General features: G+C 43.8%; 2 long non-coding RNA genes across 2 annotated transcripts; one reads left to right on the top strand and one right to left on the bottom strand.

Moving 5' to 3' along the window:
• Nucleotides 1-296: 296 nt before the first annotated feature.
• LOC120098947 (uncharacterized) lies at nt 297-2,405 on the bottom strand. The gene is made up of 2 exons (XR_015645184.1): nt 2,282-2,405; nt 297-677 (listed from the first exon to the last, which is right to left on the bottom strand). It is a non-coding gene; the product is annotated as an uncharacterized LOC120098947 (long non-coding RNA).
• A 91-nt stretch (nt 2,406-2,496) lies between these two features.
• Nucleotides 2,497-4,667, top strand: LOC108349024 (uncharacterized). The gene is made up of 3 exons (XR_015645182.1): nt 2,497-2,567; nt 3,261-3,384; nt 4,553-4,667. It is a non-coding gene; the product is annotated as an uncharacterized LOC108349024 (long non-coding RNA).
• Nucleotides 4,668-18,681: the final 14,014 nt, after the last annotated feature.

Below are 18,681 nucleotides of genomic sequence, written 5' to 3'. Positions count from 1 at the left end.
ATGCAAATCGTTGTTGCATAATAGTATCTGAGAAATAATGGTAGAACAATGTTAATTCATCTTTGTGTTTTGTTTTTAATCCAGTTTTTCTTCCTCTTAATCAATGGGCGTGGATATAAAGGAATAACTACAGACATGTTGAGATCACCACTCTTCTACTTTAAACAAGGAACCTGTCTTTCTTTTGGGTGTTCCCTGTGCCCAAAACATTCTCTGTATACACTGACTGGAAGACAAAAGGAAAGCTCTGTTGGTCAGTTTTTCTGTTACTGTAACAAATACCTAAGGCAGACAGCTTATGAAGAATAAAGGTTTACTTAGATCTGTAATTTTAGAGGTTCCAAGACAAGGTCAGTTGTCCCTGTTGCTTTGGGGTCCCGTCTAGGCAGTACATAGGCAGAGGAATACACCCACCTCATGGTGGCTGGGAGGGATCTGGGGAGATGGCTCAGTCAGTCAACCACTGTTCCCTCACCCTGGCCCCCAGCATGAGGACTTGAGTTTGCTCTTCAGAACCCATGCAGATAACTGGCCATGGAGGTGCATAGTGGAAGTCCCAGAGCTGGAGAGACAGAACTGGAGGGATTCTTAGAGCTCCCTTGTTAGGCTGTCCAGCCTACTCAAAGGGTTTCCAGGCAAAATGAGAGAGTCTACTCTCAGAACGATGTGGATGGCACCTAAGAAATGAGACTCAGATTTTTCATTTGCTCCAGGACATATCCCCCACATACACACAAACTCACATATACATACTCAGGGAGAGACAGAGACAGAGAGAATGAGAGAGAACCAGAGAGGCCAGAGAGACAGACAGAATGAGAAAGAGAGGGGTGGGGCAGAGTTCTATAGCCCATTTTGACACGTTATCTCAATAGCCTAACACCTCACTTCCTCCCAGGAGGCTCCAGTTCCTAAAGGCTCAGCCAGCACTCAACACAGACTGGGGACCAAGCCTTCAAGTTGCACAGACGCGGGGGACACAAATCTCAATTGCAGCAGCACGCAATGCTTCTGACAGCCCGTTGTCATCCCTAGGAGTAGGTCTCCATGAAGAACTGTTATGTGTGGAAACACCAGGCTTTCTTAGGACATCTCTTAAGAGTCCCATCACCTGCATCCATTTTGAATCTGCAAAGTGTTGCTGACTGGGTCTCATGTTGGCTCCTGTCAACTCTGCTACATATTCGGAATCATAAGCTGCTTTAGAGATATAAATGGCCTCAGATAGGTTCAGGATATCCAATGCTTGGCACGGCCATGATGATGACTAATATTGCACTATATACCTGAACGCTGACAGCAGGGCCAGCCTCAAGCTTTCTCACAGTGCATGTACAGGTCATCACTTCATAACAGAGGCAAAAACATCCTAGTTGTATGTCTTGAATTTCCCCAACTGTTTTGTCAGTGACACCACAGCAGAGCTGGAAAGACATAGAGCACTGTATTTGGTGGAGAGAAGAGAGGCCTGTGACTATAACTGATCAGAGTATGTGGAAATGTTTTCAAGTATTTGAGGAAGAGCATTTGAACCTAAGCCTGAGTAATAAGCCGCAGAAGGGGAAAGACTGACTCTGGGGAGGTGCTGCAGGAAATATTGCAGAGGTGAGATCTGACTGGGGTAAAAGTGCGTCTTTCTGGAGGACAGGAGGGCACTGTACTTCCGGTGCGGTTAGACCGAGTGGGGCTGCAGCAGCTGGAGTCAGCCCAACCCCTGGGTGATCATGACAGGTTTTCCAACTGGCAAAGTCTCTGAACAGAAGCCAACAGGGTACCAGAGCTCACCAGGAGCAGCGCTTAGCTAATGGAATTCTGGCATTGGACTGATGCTGGCCTTTGGTCTCCAGGAGGGTGTCTGGCTAAAATGGTTCTGAGGGTCCATCTAGCCGGATATCCTGATCCCACGGAGGGTCGCCTTTACCCACAGACATTTCCTTTGCTTCACTCACTTTATTCTGCGTGAAAATGGAGAAGTGGTAAACCAGGAAGTAGGGTGTTTGTTGAGGTAAGGGGCTATGCCCTAGAACTAAATAAATCTTTTTTTCCTTCCCAGTCTCAATTCTGTCACTTTGTGAGACCTCACTCAAGTCTCTGGAATCCTGGTTTCTCAGAATAAAATGAAAACTTGGGCGAGAATGACCAAGAATGTAACTTCCATTTCTCACTCTTTGATTAGCCTAAGAACTAAGCTAATGGGAGAGTCGTCTATCTTGAACTGATCCTGGATAGTGAGAGTACCTCACCCAGGCCCTCCCCTCCCGGCTTGTGGGATCTGTCTTACAGGAAAAGCAGTGAGCTCCTAGTACCTCCAGGGCCCGGACACCTTCCACAAGCTCTGCAAATAGTAGCAGGTCCTAAGACTCCAAGACCCCAGAGCTTATCCTGTAGCCACCGACTCCCAGGAGGTGTGCCCTGTATAGAATATGAGCGCGCGGGTGGGGGAGTGGGGGGGAGCGGAGGGGGCGGAGCCTGCTGCTTGACGTCATAATCTGGAGGGCCAATCATTCTGAATATGGCTGGCTTATCCGGAGTTCTTTACCATTCCACACTGCTCCATTTGTCCACACGTGGGTGAAAGAAATCAGTCAAGTCCTTCCCCTTTCTGGTTTCCCCAGTGTCAACTAATCTTTTTGGCTGACTTTATGCCTCATTAACTAGTTATTTGAATGCTGCATCCTATGGAAAACTCCTTCACAGCAGTCTCTGTATCAGCCAGTTAAATCAAGGGGCTTTGATTACATGTGTGTCTGCGTATGCATGTGTGTGTTAGGTGCTGGTCCTTGCAGCCCACCTCTTTTGAGACATAACTGTCATCTTCAACTTTGTACAGAAAGCTAGCTGGCCCGTCCCCAGGGTTCTTCCGGTCTCAGCTTCTCCTTTTACCACAGGAGCAACCGGATTACAGACAGGCACTACTGCATTTGGCTCTCTGTGGCTTCTGAGATCTGAGACACAGGGCTTCACATTTGCGAGACAAATGCTCTATCCACCGGACTCATCACCGCCTCAGCTCCCAAGAGACTTTAACTCCTTTCTCCTTGGCAAACTTAAACTTCCAAGAGAATTCACACGAAGCTCTTTGGGGAAAGATTTCAGATGCCCCTCTCTTGAGTACAGTCTTTGTCCTCCTCTGGGCTTTTCAGACACTATGTACCTTTCTTTTACTGAAATTTGTCGCCCATTGTAGAGTCATTCCTACCTGCTGGAGGGGGAGCCCCCAGAAGTCAGAGATCCATTTTTTTTTACATCTCTCTGACTAGAATATAGACTCCTGAAGGGGGAGGAAGAAACTAAAGAGAGGAAGATGCCATGTTCTGTTTGCTAAAAGCTTGAATATTGTGTGGGCATATTGTGAAGATGATTGGCAGATGACGGAGAGATTATGTGAGTATCTCTGTCCACTGGCAACAATAAATGCAGCGGCAAAGCTCTGTGGAGGGGACTTGTTTTCTGGTGGCCCCTCCCCCATTCCTGGTCCCTCCAGAGCTTCACTTTGGGTGTCTAGAGTTGTTCACTAGGAGATACTAGGATTCCTGGTGAGGGTTGGAAAGGAATCACTGACACATGCAAGAGGTGGTTACAGTGTTTCCAGAGAACATCCTCTATGACATAGCAGAACTGCTGTATCCTCAACTGAGTCTTCCCTGGGGTAGAAGGAGCAATCTGGAAACTGAACAATCTGAAAACTGATTATCCCATTTGGGGATAATGCTCTTCTCTGAGAGAATTAGAAGTCACAAGATGAATTTGGTACTTGAACAGACAGGAAAATAAGAACATTTTTTACAGCCAGAAGACTATTCCCAACTTGTTGGTGGTCAATGATGTCCTTTCTTAGCTTTTAAAAATTATTGGTCTGGTTGGGGATTTAACTCAGTGGTAGAGCACTTGCTTAGCAAGCACAAGGCCCTGGGTTCGGTCCTCAGCTCAAAAAAAAAAAATTATTGGTCCATGCTGTCTTCCAAGATCTCAAAATTCTCTAAAACCTTTGGTTTACTTTTTGATCAGTAAGGTCACCCTGCCTGAACTTCTGACCAACCCTTCTGATTCTTTGAAGAATTCGGTGAACTCATACATTATACACTCATATATACATGTGTATATATAATGTGTGTATATTACATATATGTATGTGTATGTGTATATGTAATATACATATGTATATTATGTATATAAAATATGTAATACACACATATATAGTACTTGCTGGTTTTATGTGTCAACTTGACACAAGCTGAAGTCATCACAGAGAAAGGGGCCTCAGTTGAGGAAATGCCTCCATGAGATCCAGCTGTAAGGCATTGATCAAGGAGGGAGGACTCAGCCCATTATGGGTGGTGCTGTCCCTGGGCTGGTAGTTGGGGTTCTTTAAGAGAGCAAACTGAGGGGTTGGGGATTTAGCTCAGTGGTAGAGCGCTTGCCTAGCAAGCGCAAGTCCCTGGGTTCGGTCCCCAGCTCCGAAAAAAAAAAAAAAAAGAAAAAAAAAAGAGAGAGAGAGAGAGCAAGCCAGGAGAAGCAAGCCAATAATATCCCTCCATGGTTTCTGCATCAGCTCCTGTGACCTCTGCATCAGCTCCTGCTTCCTGATCTGCTTGAGGTCCAGTCCTGACTTCGTTGGTGATGAACAGCAATGTGGAAGTGTAAGCTGAATAAATCCTTTCCTCCCCAACTTGCTTCTTGGTCGTGATGTTCTGTGCAAGAATAGAAACCTTGACATATATATATATATATATATATATATATATATACACATATATACATATATATATGTATATATACACACATATATATACGTATATATATATACACATATACACATATATACATTATATATCTTATATACATTATATATCTTATATATTATATATACATTATATATAATAATATTATATATATTAATGGTGGCATGTCTGGACACACACACACACACACTTTAATGGTAGTGTATCTGGCTAAACTTTTCTGTGCTCTAACTAAGCTTGTTGGTGGTTTCAGATGATTTGGGGGAGAGGGAGTTAATAGCAGGTAACAAAGATGTATGTGCATTTGCACACTCCATCCACTAGGGGCCTTAAAAAAAACCCAGTAATCTGGTAGAATCTTGGTGTGGCCACCTTCATCCTGATAGACCTAGAAGTCAACCATCTCATCTATATTTCAACACAGAACAAAGTCAAGCCCTTGAGACATCTTATAGTGCTTTTAATGGCTTCGGGAAAACTCTAAGCTTGTTCATTTTAACCTAACTGTGGAAAATATAACCCCACTCACTAACAAATATTTATTAAGTACCTATTCGGTGATAAGTACTGTTATACATACTTGGCGGCATATCTGTAATATTTTTGGTTTTCTGGGACTTGCACAGTGTACAGAGGCAGGAGAAGCACTGAACTACACATAAAGTAAATAATACCTCAAACCTAAAGGATGACAAGTACTGTGGAGAGAGAGGCACATGGGCATGGGGGGTGGAGCTATGTCCGGAAGGGATAGAAGTTAGGACGCGTTATGGTTTTGATCTGGAAGTGTCTCCCAAAAGGCTTGCGTGTTGAGGACTTGGTCCAGCTGGTGGCGCTACTGAGACTGAACAATGTGGCTGCTGACTTGATTAAGGGATTGCTGCATGAATGAGTTTACAGCGGAATGGAATATTAAGAGGCGGGGCCAAGCTGAACAGCGTACCTTTTCCCGGACCCTGCCCCAACCCCAATCATGAGGTGAGGGTATCGGCTCTACCAGAGCCGGATCTAGAGTAATGGACCCACCATCCCAAACCTGAATGCTCTAAAGGGATAATCTAAAAACAAGCCTTTCTTCCTCTTAAGTAGTTTTCTTGACTTTCTCCCCCCACCGTGATAGGAAACTGGCTAATACAGGAAGATGGTCTTGGGCATTCAGAACAGGCCAGGCTGAGATGGCGGCATCTCAGCAAAGACTTGAAAGAGGTTGTGGAGTTAGCCAAGCAGATTCTGGGAGAACAACATTCCAGAGAAAGGACACAGCCAGTGCGAAGCTCCTTGGGTCTTAATTGAGGAATAAGAAGGGTTAAGATGTGAGTGGACTTGTAGCAGAGGGAACGTTGACGGTTCAGTGGAAGTCGGTGCGAAGACCATCACAAGACCCATGCTGTGGGGCTTGGAGCTGCTATAGAGTTTCGCATAAAGATTCGAGACAGTTCTGCGTTGGTTAGCATGTGTAATATATGTTTGCATGGTGTGTGTGTGTGTGTGTGTGTGTCTGTCTGTCTGTCTATCTGTCTGTCTGTCTTAATTAGGGCAATGCAACTCTTATAAAGGACAACATTTAATGGGGGCTGGCTTACAGGTTCAGAAGTTCAGTCCGTTATCATCAAGGCAGGAACATGGCAGCATCCAGGCAGGGATGGCGCTGGAGGATCCGATAGTTCTACATCTTCATCCAAAGGAATCCAGGAGCAGACTGTTCTCAGGCAGCTGGGATGGGGTGTCTTAAAGCCCACCTACACAGCGACACACTTCCTTCAACAAGGCTACACCTCCTGATAGTACCACTCCCTGGGCCAAGTGTATTCAAACACCACAGTGTGTGTGTGTATGTGTGTGTGTGTGTGTGTGTGTGTGTGTGTGTGAGAGAGAGAGAGAGAGAGACAGAGACAGAGACAGAGAGACAGAGAGAGCACGCATGTGTGTATGGAGCAATATGTCAACACTGGTGTCTGCCATTGTTTACTTTCCACCATATTCTTGAGATAGAGTCTCTCACCGAGCTGACAAGAGCAACTGATGAGCGAGCCCTTTGGACTCAACTGTCTTCAGCTCCCCTGTGGGAGGATTACAGACTCGCATGCCTACTCTAGGCTTTGATATGGGTGCTGGTCCTCTAAACTCAATTCTTTGTGCTAGAACAAGGGTCTTTACCCACATTGAACCATCCCTTTAACTCCCCAGATATAAGGTTCTTAATCCACTCTCTCTGAGTCCAAAGGGCAATGTTAACTCAGAGAATCTAGTGTTAAACACTCTGCAGGCCTAGTCAGAGACCCACGGCAACTAATAATTTCTGAGGTTAGTCAAATCCATTTTAACAAGGAAGAAAGAAAAGCAGCGCATCAAAACAGTGAGGCTGGGATGGTTTAAACAACGGAAACTGGTTTACTCATTATTCCGGAGGTCAGGAGAACCAAGATCAAAGTGTTGGCTGTGTTGATTTCCCCTGGGCCTTTCTCCTTGGCTTACAGATGGCCACCTTCTGAGAGTGTGCTCAGATAGTCTTTCTCTGTGAGAATGCATTCCTGGAGTCTGGGTGACAAAATTTCCTCTTCTAAGATGGACATCAATTCCAAGGGGTCGAGGCTCGTCTCATGGTTCTATTTCATGCAGGCACCTCTATTACTAAACCAGGCTGTATCCTGAGGGATTGGACATGAGGATTCAGCCCAGGACAGCTAGAGAAACCCTGTTCTTCTAGTACAGAAGTTGACACCTTGAGAGGACTGAGGCCTCTCCTCAAGGTAAGGTCATTTGCTTTAGAGCTGACTTTCACTAAAACAACAACAACAACAACAACAACAACAACAACAACAACAACTTGTTCTACGTAGGACACTGGTCTGAGTCAGACTTCCGAGGCAAAGAGTACCTCTGTAGGCCACTTTCATGGAGGCCTCTTAGGAGCAAGGTTCAGGAGTACATTCACAAGGCTGGTAGCATCAGCTGAGGCCTTAGTGTGAGGCAAGGCTCTACCTTACTTTCAAAGCCGAGTGGAGATAATGTGGCTGAGGGCTCCATGGTTCCTTACTCCATGAGCATGCTCGAAGAAACAGGAAATGGACAGGAAATTCTACAGTGAGATGCCCTGGTGGTGGCTATTTGAAGTCTGAGGGAGGTTTGAAAGCTGCCTAATGCAGGTGATCTTGTTTCAAGGCTCCTCCTACCTTCTTAGGTTTTTTTTTTTTTTTTTCTTTTCCCATTTAGCTTGCTGGACAATATTATCAGGAACCCTGAACAAGTGGCCTGCTGTTCTTGTAGCGTGAGTAGCAGATGCCTCTTCAGTCACAGAACCTCTTGCGTGGGGCTCCTTAGGACTCTTTTTAGAGACTGGAATTAATGAAAGATGTGTGTTGTCAAGCGACACGGGGAAGATGAGTAATTTATCTGGAGAATGATGGTGATTTCAATGGCTCTCTCCTTAGAAGCACTGTCTCAGTGGACCTGCCAGGGTTCAGAATTTGGTTCTTAGACTGTTAGTTATCTGTTACATAAAAGCGGAATGATTTGCAACCACCAAATTTATGAGGCTTACGTATAGTGAGGAATGTCTGTATCATGAGGACCAGGCGATCCTGTTTGCTGCAAAGTCCATCTGGTTTCTGTAACCTCCATGGGAAACTATGTCCTAATCAGAAGGTTGCTTGGTGAGTCAGACATCTAAACAAAAGGAGTTACTTATGTGATTCAGATGTTTAGATGCATGGATGAAAGGCAGGTTTCACTCCACAAGCTCGCTTATTGATTGTTAAGGGCTGTCCAGCATGTTGAGAAATAGGTCATGTTCAGTTTTTGTGGAAAACAAGAGTCGACTAGTGATGTCTGCTGCAGCATAGGGTTGGACAAAGGGGCAGACGTGCTATGTCTGAGCCATCGCTGGTATAAGAATGTCTGAGCAATAAACTGTATGAATTCAGGCACAAGATTATGAGAGTTAGAGCAGTGGTGACTGGCAAGTCTTTGGTAACCAGCAGCATACTATTTTAGCCCTTCTTTGTGAGATAAATCATTTGTCTGATGAGATCAACATTTTATCCAAATATATTTGTGTGTGTGTGTGTGTGTGTGTTTGTGTATGCGCATGTCTGATTATGATTACGCATGGATGTTGAAGGACAGCTTGCAGGAGTTGGTTCTCTCCTCCCATCATACTGGTTTCAGGTGTTGAATTCAGGCCATGAGGCATGGTGACAGGTGCTCTTAATTGCTGACCTATCTCTCCAGCCCTGAATCCATCTGTTTTGGTGGATGTGTTCCGTCCAGGTCTGCTACAGGGCTGACCTGCCTGTAAGAACCAGTTAGGGCTGCCTTTCACTCTGAACACAATCTTACTTCCCAGACTGGAGAACTTTGTGACAGGATTACCTATTTTAATGTTGCTGACCTCGTTTTTGTTTTTGTTTTTTGTTTTTTAAACTAAAGCTTAACCAGAACTTCAACGTGTTTAAACAAATAGAGCTGACAGGCAGATTTTCCTGGAAGTTTCCACCATCCTTATGTCACACACAGTATGTTTCTGCATGGAAACGTCTTGAGACACACTCTAGAGAGACCTGGAAAGGCGTGGGATATTACTATGAGAGACCCATTCATTGGGGACCCATTCATTACTATGAGAGACCCTCATTCCAGATGTGGGAGAACCTAGACTTGGCGAGTACACATTTTCCTTTTTCTCTCACAGAACATTTGAGGCTGTGTTGGGAGACGCTTTACTCATTCTGTGGTATTCTGTCCTCGAAACCAACACTGTGGATTTGATGATCTCCCGTCAACTCCCCACAGCCCCCATCCCTCATCTAAACTGTGAGCCCACCAAAGGCACCATGCTAAGGACCCCACAGAGGGACATGCCTAACTCACCTTGCCCCCATTTCACAAGTGAAGCCTGTGATTAGAAAAATAATAAAAGGCCCTATCACCTGTGCTCCTTATTTATTACACATTATACAGGTATCTGGTTGCAAAACCCGAACTCCTACTCCTGTCTCTGGGTAAGCATTTGAGGCAGAACACACTGACCTGCCTCATCAGATAACATCAGCATCCAGGGAGTGAGTGCTCCCTTCCCAGGTGACTTCCACCGGCCCTCCCCATTCCCCTTGGCTGCACTCCCAGAGAAAGAGTCCAATAGGGGGAGGGGGCGTGGAGGGAAGGGGGTGTGAAGGGGAGGGGGCAGGGACAGAGATCTATAGATTTCCTGGATGGGTAGGGGGTGTTCTGAGGGCACAGGAATGTGACTCAGCTAAGTCGGAGGGGATTCTCTGACCCAATGTCTTTGGTCAGGGTCCCTCTTACAGTCTAAGGAGTAAACCAAGTTTGTGTTATCCAGAAAGACAGATGGGGCTGGGGGACATGGAGAGAGAGGGAGAGAGGGAGAGAGGGAGAGAGGGAGAGAGGGAGAGAGGGAGCCAGACAGAAGAATGAAAGGAAAAAAGGAAAATGATAAGGACTTTTTTAAAAAAGGTATAAAATAATAACCAAATGTAGCAGCCCCAGGCAGTGCAGGAGCATGGATGTGAATAGGCCGGACCAAGCTACAGAAAACCAGGTCCCACCTGCACCTCCGCCATTGACTCTATGTCTCCTGGAATCCCTTCTCTTCTCCGGGCCTTGGTTTCCTCAATATGCCTGGAGAAGGGTGTGTGAGAGTCCAGGAACCACTCTATCCCCGCCCACCTACCCCCATCAACCCCAGCCTTTGCCCCGCGGGCAGCCTTGAGTCTCTGCTGAGACAGGGAAAGGAGAACAGAGCTCTTTGTGGCAGGCTGGGGACGGGCAACTTGAAAGCAATAGGGGTAGAAGAATTGAAGCATTTTTGTTGTGGAGGAAAGCGTGGGCTGCAGGCAGGGAGCCAGAAGCCGCTGACATCACCATCATACTTGGATCGAGCCTCTGAGAAGTGGGCGGGAGCCTCAGGGGAGTGGGCACAGTTACCTGGTAAAGGGACCAGAGGGCCTGCGTCTGGTCCAGCAGTGATAGGAACACTCACGGGACCAGTAGTCAGGGGTCAAAGAGAAGAGGAAAGCCTGTGGAGGCTTTGGGGAGCCATTTCTCCATTCAGTCCCTTAATTAAGGTCTTGGGGGAAGGACGGGAGGTAGGTACGTGCATGTTATCTTTGTCCCTGCGTCTGAAGTCAAACACTAGATGCAGCAGAAGTCAGCCCAATCTTTTCCTGCTGCTTTTAGACCGCCTGGCAGAGAATGCGAAAGAAGGCCACCCCTGGAATAGGGGTGCAGCAGTTTCCTTATTTTTGGATGTGGCCGCCATTAAAATGCCACAGAACTTTAAACCTCCACTGTTATAAGCTACTTTCAAGTTTAAGCAGGACCCTCTTCTCACAGACTTCAATAAATTTTTTTTCAAATAACTTCTCCTTAGGGATTTGAAAATACTAGCATTTTGGACCACCCTGTTCTATACTTCCGGTGAGCTCAGAGCAGACAGAGCTAATCAATCCCCGCTCTTTCCGGTTGAGCCTGGATACAGTATCTGAATCCCTCTCAATTCAGGAACCTACCCAGACCTGATCAGAATTAGCCCTTGAGTTAATTCTTAGGTTATCCTTATTTTAGGATATAGATCACTAGACATTTGCTCTTTGGACAGGAAGGAGGGGGTGAGGTAGGGGTAGCAAGGCTGGGAGAGGCAGAGGCGGTGCTTATTTTTGGTGTCATTTGTTTTTCTTTGTGTTAGTAACTTCCCTCTAGCCTTCCCCAGAGCTTTCTTCGTCTTTGGATCCTGCTGTCCTGGGTATCCTTTCCCAAGAATAAGCAGATCAGTCATGGATTCTGAGGAGCTTGGATTGCTACTCAAGGGCTGAGACTGTTTCTTTGTTTTCAGGGAGCTGACTTCTGTTGGTGCTTAGGAGACCCCTTGAAGTATGTCATTTCTTCATTGCAACCTTGTAAGATTTCATACCACACTTTCCATAAACTCCTCAGAGTTAGCTCATTTCACTGCACAACGACCTACATGATTAGCAACAGGGTTAGCTCATTCTCTTGATCTTGAAATCTTTCTGCTCCACAAGCTCACTCATTAGCACTAGTTCAAAAACCATGCCTGTTTCTTTTCCCACACCAATCTTTCCTGTTGCTTGAAAATACCTATTAGGAGCTCCCTAGAATTTGTCACCCATAGGTGGGATATCCCTTTTTTTCTACTTCATATGACAAGGCATGGAACTTCCTTATCTTGAGTGATCTCCCCGCTCCAGGGTATTAGCAACGTCCCGTGACTCGTGTCCTCTATAGTGCTATGTGTTTCCAGAACTGAATTGATTATTTGGTCTTGCAATCTCGCAATTAGCCTTATATCCAAAGAGCTATGCTTCCTTCAGGAATGCGACCTTGTATGTGGTTGGCTACTGGCCTTTAGATTTATTTCACAGAATCTAGCAGCCATCCTGTATCTGACCCACAGGAAATTTAAAACTAATTATTGCTAAATAGAAATGTCTGTGGACTGTGGTTCTTCATGGGATCTGTGTTGGCACTGACCACGGCCGTAGGTCCTTCAGAGAATTATAATTTGAGCCTTGTTTACTCAACACTAAGTTATTGCTAGGTTAAAATTTCAGTAGACAATTTGTCAGCGTTAGAATTTTATACAGTTTTGGCATCTGTCCAATATTTTATATAGCAGATCACTTGCATAATGAACATAAAGTTCTGTATGAACTTTATGTATTAGTATGTATTAGTTATGTTATACATTAGTATGTATTAGTTATACATTAGAATGTATTAGTTATGACATTAATTTAAATTATAAGGATTTAAATTCTAAAATAAGTTAACTCCAAGGAAGACATAGAGCCCTCCAATAAGCAAACGGGAAGGTCGCATCACTAACTGCCAGGAGGGAAAAAAAACCCTCAAAACCAAAAGGGCACATTGCTCATACCCACTAGGATGGCTATTATCAGAAAATCAAAATAGCAAGTGTTAGTGTAATACGAATTGGAACATTCATATAACTCTTGGCATGGAAAACAGTACAGTAGTTCCTAAAAAATTTAAACATCTAATTACGTTATCACCCCAAAGTCCAGTGTCTGGGAATAAAGTTCAAAGTAGGGACTCAAAGAAATATCTAGATACGTCTATAACAAGATTTACCATAGGCAAATGGTAGGGACAATCATGTGGCAATCAATAAGCAAATGGATAAACAGAATTCATGTGTGTGCACACAACAGTGTTATTCAGTCTTACAGTTGACGGAAATTCAACACACACACACACACACACACACACACACACACACACACGACTGCTAGATAGTGAATGTCTGTATTTGCATCCTTGTGGCTAAAGTACTTGACAGAATGACTTGAGGGAGCTGGCTCATGGTTTTAAAGGTTTTATTTAGTATGTGATAGCCTGCACCTATGAACTTGGCAGAGCATGGAGACAGAGGATGTGTGTGGCTGAAGATGGTTATTCAGAGCAGACAGGAAGTCAAGAGGGAGATTCTGGAAGTGACTGGGGCCACCATACCTCCAACGCTGGGGAGTCCCAACAGCACTCAAGTGCACTTAAAAATGGTCAAGATTTTATGAGTACTTTCCCATGAGGGACAAAGCAACAAGCAGAGAGGAAACATTTTGATGCCTGTACTCAAAGAGCTTTCCTTAACCCATGATTTGGCTTTTTATTCTACAATTACTCTCCTTGTTCAAACAGTGCGAGGACTTGAAAAACCACCTCTCCCAACTGTCACCCACTGTGAATAGCCAGTTATAGCAGCACACACCTAGGGGACCAAGAGGCAGGAAGATTATGAGTTTAAGGTTATCCAGGACCACATAAAGACCTGTCACCAAAATAAAAAAGAAATTGTATAAAAAGAAACTAGTATCATTGAACTGCTGGTCTGGATGAAACACAACCGGTTATCCCAGGTGACTTTTGGTAAACTACTGCTTCCCGCTCCCCATCCCAAGCCATCCCAAGTCATGAGAGCTCACGCCTGTCCTCTGTCTTGCTCACACTTAGACTATCACGACTCGAGTCATCACTGCACACCACGGCTCGCTACTTTTAGCAGATCCTGGCCCAATCTAGAGCATTGGTGGCATGCGATGTCACTGGTAGATGCGAGATGGCTAAGTGCCTGCCTCCCTCAAGAGGATGTGTTGAACGATCTGATCGTGGATCATCTAAATTGTGCTCAGTGCACGTCTAACACACACACACATAATAGGATTTAGAAGGGATTTGCCTCGCCGGGAATTAATTAGACTTCTGGTTCCCAAGGCGCCGTGGAACGTCTCCTGACTTCGTGCTCATTAAGTTTTACTGTAATCAGTAGTTGGATGTCTTCACTTCTCACTAGAATATAATGGGGGGAGTTCATTTGCCTGCTCACTGTTGTATCCCCATTGCTTCAATATACCTGGATCATATAATATCAAGTGCTCCATAAATACTGTGTGAGTAAATGAATAGATGTTTTATTTTACACTCAAAGTGGCAGACTGGTAAAGAGGGAGCTGTATAAAGTTATATATATATGTATATATATATGTACATATATATATGTATACACACATACATGTATGAGAATTATGTATGTATATATAATTCTCATATATGTATATATATGTATATGTATACACACACACATACATATATGAGAATTACTGCTGAGTCAGGCCAATTCTATTTGTTCAGTCTTCTGGGTTTCCTTTTCTCTCATCTTTAAAGTGTAGGTGAGAAGAGGGCTTACCTCAGAGTTAGGATGATGAATGAGATGATTTAGTTCAAAACCCTTCAGGATCAAACCCCCAGTAGAGTAATTATTTGGTGGAATCACTTCTCGTATTTAGGTCTTTGGTGGATTTAGGAACGTTTTATATATGATTAAATCTTTCTTTAAAATAGCTTCCGGTGGGTATGTATTACTCCGTCGTGAAAATCTAGATTCCCTCTATTTTAGGCCATTCTTGCCTATTGGTTACAATAGAGTATTCACTAGCTCAGGCTTTGGTTTCAGACTGCCTGGATTCAAATCTCAAATTCCCTCTCACAGGCTATGTGAACACCTAGTATTCCTGTCTTGGGTTCCTGTTGGTGAAGTCAGCAAGAACAATACGTCAGACTGTTGGAGAGTTGAAGAACTGACATGCGTGGGCTGCCTGGGACGCCTGGCAGAGTGTATTGAATCAGCATTTTTTTATTATTACTCTTGCCTTGTTGGTTTAAAGGCAACTGAAGACTTCAATAAATTTGTAGCAGAAAAGGGTATCTTTATGATGTGATATATTTATTATAGTTTTGCTAGAAACATCTAATAACAGTTTGAGGTTAGAAAGAACCTGGTTGTTAGTCATTATTACAATTCTTGTTAATCATGGCCGCTCAACAGTGAATTGTATTCAAATTGGCATTTAGAAATATATTGAAGTCAGCATGTGAAATTGTTCATAATTTGAAAAGAAGAGCTGTTACCTCCTTAATATAACCCCCCCGGTCATTTAATAATTACCTGTGTTCCAAATATGAAGACTGTTAAATGAATGGATCCATGTGAATATCATTAATAAAAATGCTAAGATAAATATACTCTACACCATGGCTCTCTTTTATAACTAAGTAATCTATTTATTTTGGTGGCAGGGCTTACAAATATTTTAATGTTAGGAGTCCTTACTTAAAGAGCTCGAAGGCCACTTATATGCAGCATGAGCTCAGCTCCTTTTAAGACGGACGAAAAGACCTGCACTATTTCCTCAACACACCTTTACCTTAGCCTTCTGCTCTTGGCCCTTCAGCCTACTCACGAGCCACATCAGAATCCTTGTATTTCTTCAGTCAGACTGGAATGTCTCAAAATGTCACCCTTGTATACTATCCAGCATTCCGGATTATGTTTTTTTTTCTTCTGATCAACATCTAATTACAAGTCAAGTGTTGACAATAACACCCTCCTTGCAAAATGTCCCAAAAGGAACAAGCATTAATCAGAGTGTAACAATTCAACAGATGTCACTTTTGTCCCTGGACGCTAAGCATAGCAGTAAAAGTGTAACAATTCAACAGATGTCACTTTTGTCCCTGGACGCTAAGCATAGCAGTAAAAAGGACAGTTACAGTGCTTGTTCTTTGCCTGTGGCTGTGAAGAAATGCCTTAAAAGCAACCTAAAGGAAAAAGGGTTCATTCTGGCTCAGAATAAAGTCAAGGTGTACTCCACTGTCTCACCTTGAAAGCCAAAGTCGGAAGAGTCTGAAACTGCTGGTTACATTGTATCTAGTCAAGAAACAGAAAGCAATGAATGCTTGCTAGTGCTCAGCTCTTCCCGAGGGGATAGTTCTGCTCATAGTCAACATTGGTCTTCCCATAGGAAGTCTTCCCATAGTCCCTCACAGGCATTCCCAGAGACCTATTTCCCAGGTTCTAGATCTTGTCAAGCAGACACCAATCATTACAAACTGCAATAACAGCAAACCTTGGTACAGTTTTGTAAGAATGACATACTATGCTAAATCTCGGCTACACATAGCCCCAGCAAGAAGAAACTTACTGATTGACAAAACTTTCCCTAGGGAGATACAACACACATGTCTACTTACCCAGATAGGGAGCCCACTACAGACCAAAATACACATGCAAACATGCAAACAGAGACATAGTACACATCGGAAGTTAACCTTGGTGAGCCAGTTTTATTGGGGTTACTTACAGGAGTATGGATGAGGGCTTACTTACAGGAACAGAAATTGGTCCAACACAGCTGTATCACCAAAGTTTACCCCAGCACAAAAGCTGGAAACTTGGAACACACAGCTGCAGGTATTTTGACAAGTGGGAAAACCTCCTTTCCAAGTGACTCAGTTGGTCCAAACCACTTCCAGGCAGGTAGGCTGGTTTTTGCTTCTCCCAGACAACTTGTCTGAGAGTGGCTCTCAGACACCTTCATTATTTGAATCTTGGGAAGGAGGAGCCTAGTGAGTCTGGTCAGTTTCAGGGACTTCCTGAAGCTATTCTGAGTTGTTTACCTTCTGAAATGAAGAGCTTCCCTGAAGGAAAGAATGTTTTAGTCTCAGAGGAAACTGCTCCATAATGCTAGGGGATCAAATGCAGGTGGTCAAACTTGCGACTTGCTCTACCAATTGAGACATCTAATCTCTTCCATTGAAAATTTGCTAGCTTTGACGAATACAACTGAGTGCATGTGCACTAGGTGACTAACAGAGTCAGGCTGCAAGCTTGTCTGGTGCTGTTTCCTGTTTTCCTACAGGAAGTTTAGTGACATATAGTTGTGTGGCAGTATATGTTTGTTTATAGAAGGGAAGTTATTTTAATTGGAGTATGAAGCAGGGGGGTTAAAGTTTTTAATATTTATGGAGGAAGTGCTATGTTAAGTGTTATCTTACAAGAGATTTAGTTTAGAAAGAATTGCTCCTGGTAGCCAGGACAATGCCTCAATCCCTCTCTCCCTCCCTGCTCCTCTCCTTCCCTCCCTCCTCCCCTCCCTCCCTCCTTTCCTCCTTTCTCCATCTCATCCTTGGTTCTGTCGAGCATCTGTTCCTGTCCCAATATCTTGTATGACAAGACTTTTCTTGGGGAGATGCAATACACAAGTCTACTTACCCCAGATAGGAAAACCACTACCATCCAAAGTACAGACATCATCAAAGTCCAACTTGGTGAACAATGGTTGAGCTGTTACTTACAGGAGCAGAAATGACTCAAAGATGACTACATCACCAAAGCCACTTCATGGATGACCACTTACTAAGCTAGCACAAACTGCACAGCTTACAGGCAGCTTAAAAAGTTGGAGAGTTGTCCTTACCAGGTACCCACCAGTTGGTCTAAACTCTTGAATGGAGCTTAGCTGGTTTTTGTTTCTTCTAGCAGATGCTGGTCTGGTCTTCTTTGCAGCCTTTCTTCTTCTCTAGAAGTCTTGTGTGTGTGTGTGTGTGTGTGTGTGTGTGTGTGTGTGTGTGTGTAGCTCAGCTTCCTTGAGTCTTTGTAGCTCAACATAGAGGGACTCTCAGCTTTTATTGTTTACTTTGGCAGGGAGGGGTATAGTGAATCTGGTCAGTTTCAGGAACTTCCTGAAGCTCATTTGAGTTGCTTGCCTTCCTGTTGAAGGAGCTTTCCAGCAGAATGCAGTCTTTTAAAGTCTGGAGGAAACCTGTTATACAATGCACCATGACTGCCTACTTTCTAAAAATGAGGACTCTGATTTGTGAGAGCAATTTACCAGGTGGCAAAGTCATGGTACACCACAGATACCACAGATGAGTTTAGGCTGTTCTTGAGATTTGTAAGAACTGAACTGTGGTACACTTATATGTGTCTTTCCTGTTTGGACTTTACACCATTACCAACATTTTGTTTTTACCATGCTGTCTATTATTGTCTGTATTGTAATTTATTTACTCTTTGGATGTTTTTGGACTGAATGAAGTTTTTTTTTTTCATTGTGAAAAATGTGACACCATCTGTTAGCTTAATGAGAATCAACCACTTGGTCCTATGGCGAGCAAAAGTTCAGCTTTGCAAGAAAATGGTCAAAGAGTCTTCTAAAGTGGTGGGGCAAATTTAACCTCAAACCTGGGGTAAATGACTGCCAGTTTTGCTGTGGATTTTCACTACTACTTGGAATCTGCAGTTCTTAATGTTGAGGTAATTCTGGATGATATGGAATGGTACTTCACCATGGTCTTAATTGCCATTTATCAGGTGACTGATGATACTGAATATTTTTAAATGAATTGACCATAAATATTATTACTTTGCGAAGTATTTATACAAGTGTTTTGCCAATTTAAAGTCAGAGTTTTTTGGGGGGTGGGTGAGAAGGAGCTCAGTCTATTTGGTGCCTACAACACCAGTATTTGGGTCTGAGTTTGGGTCCCTAGAACACATGTGAAAAACTAGACAGACTTACATCATGCCTGTAAGTCCAATACC

Source organism: Rattus norvegicus, chromosome 20 (assembly GCF_021556685.1).
Source record: "Rattus norvegicus strain SHRSP/BbbUtx chromosome 20, alternate assembly SHRSP_T2T, whole genome shotgun sequence".
Lineage (NCBI taxonomy): Eukaryota > Metazoa > Chordata > Mammalia > Rodentia > Muridae > Rattus > Rattus norvegicus.
Note: the sequence above shows the minus strand (reverse complement) of the source record. Positions and strands in the feature narration are given on the sequence as shown.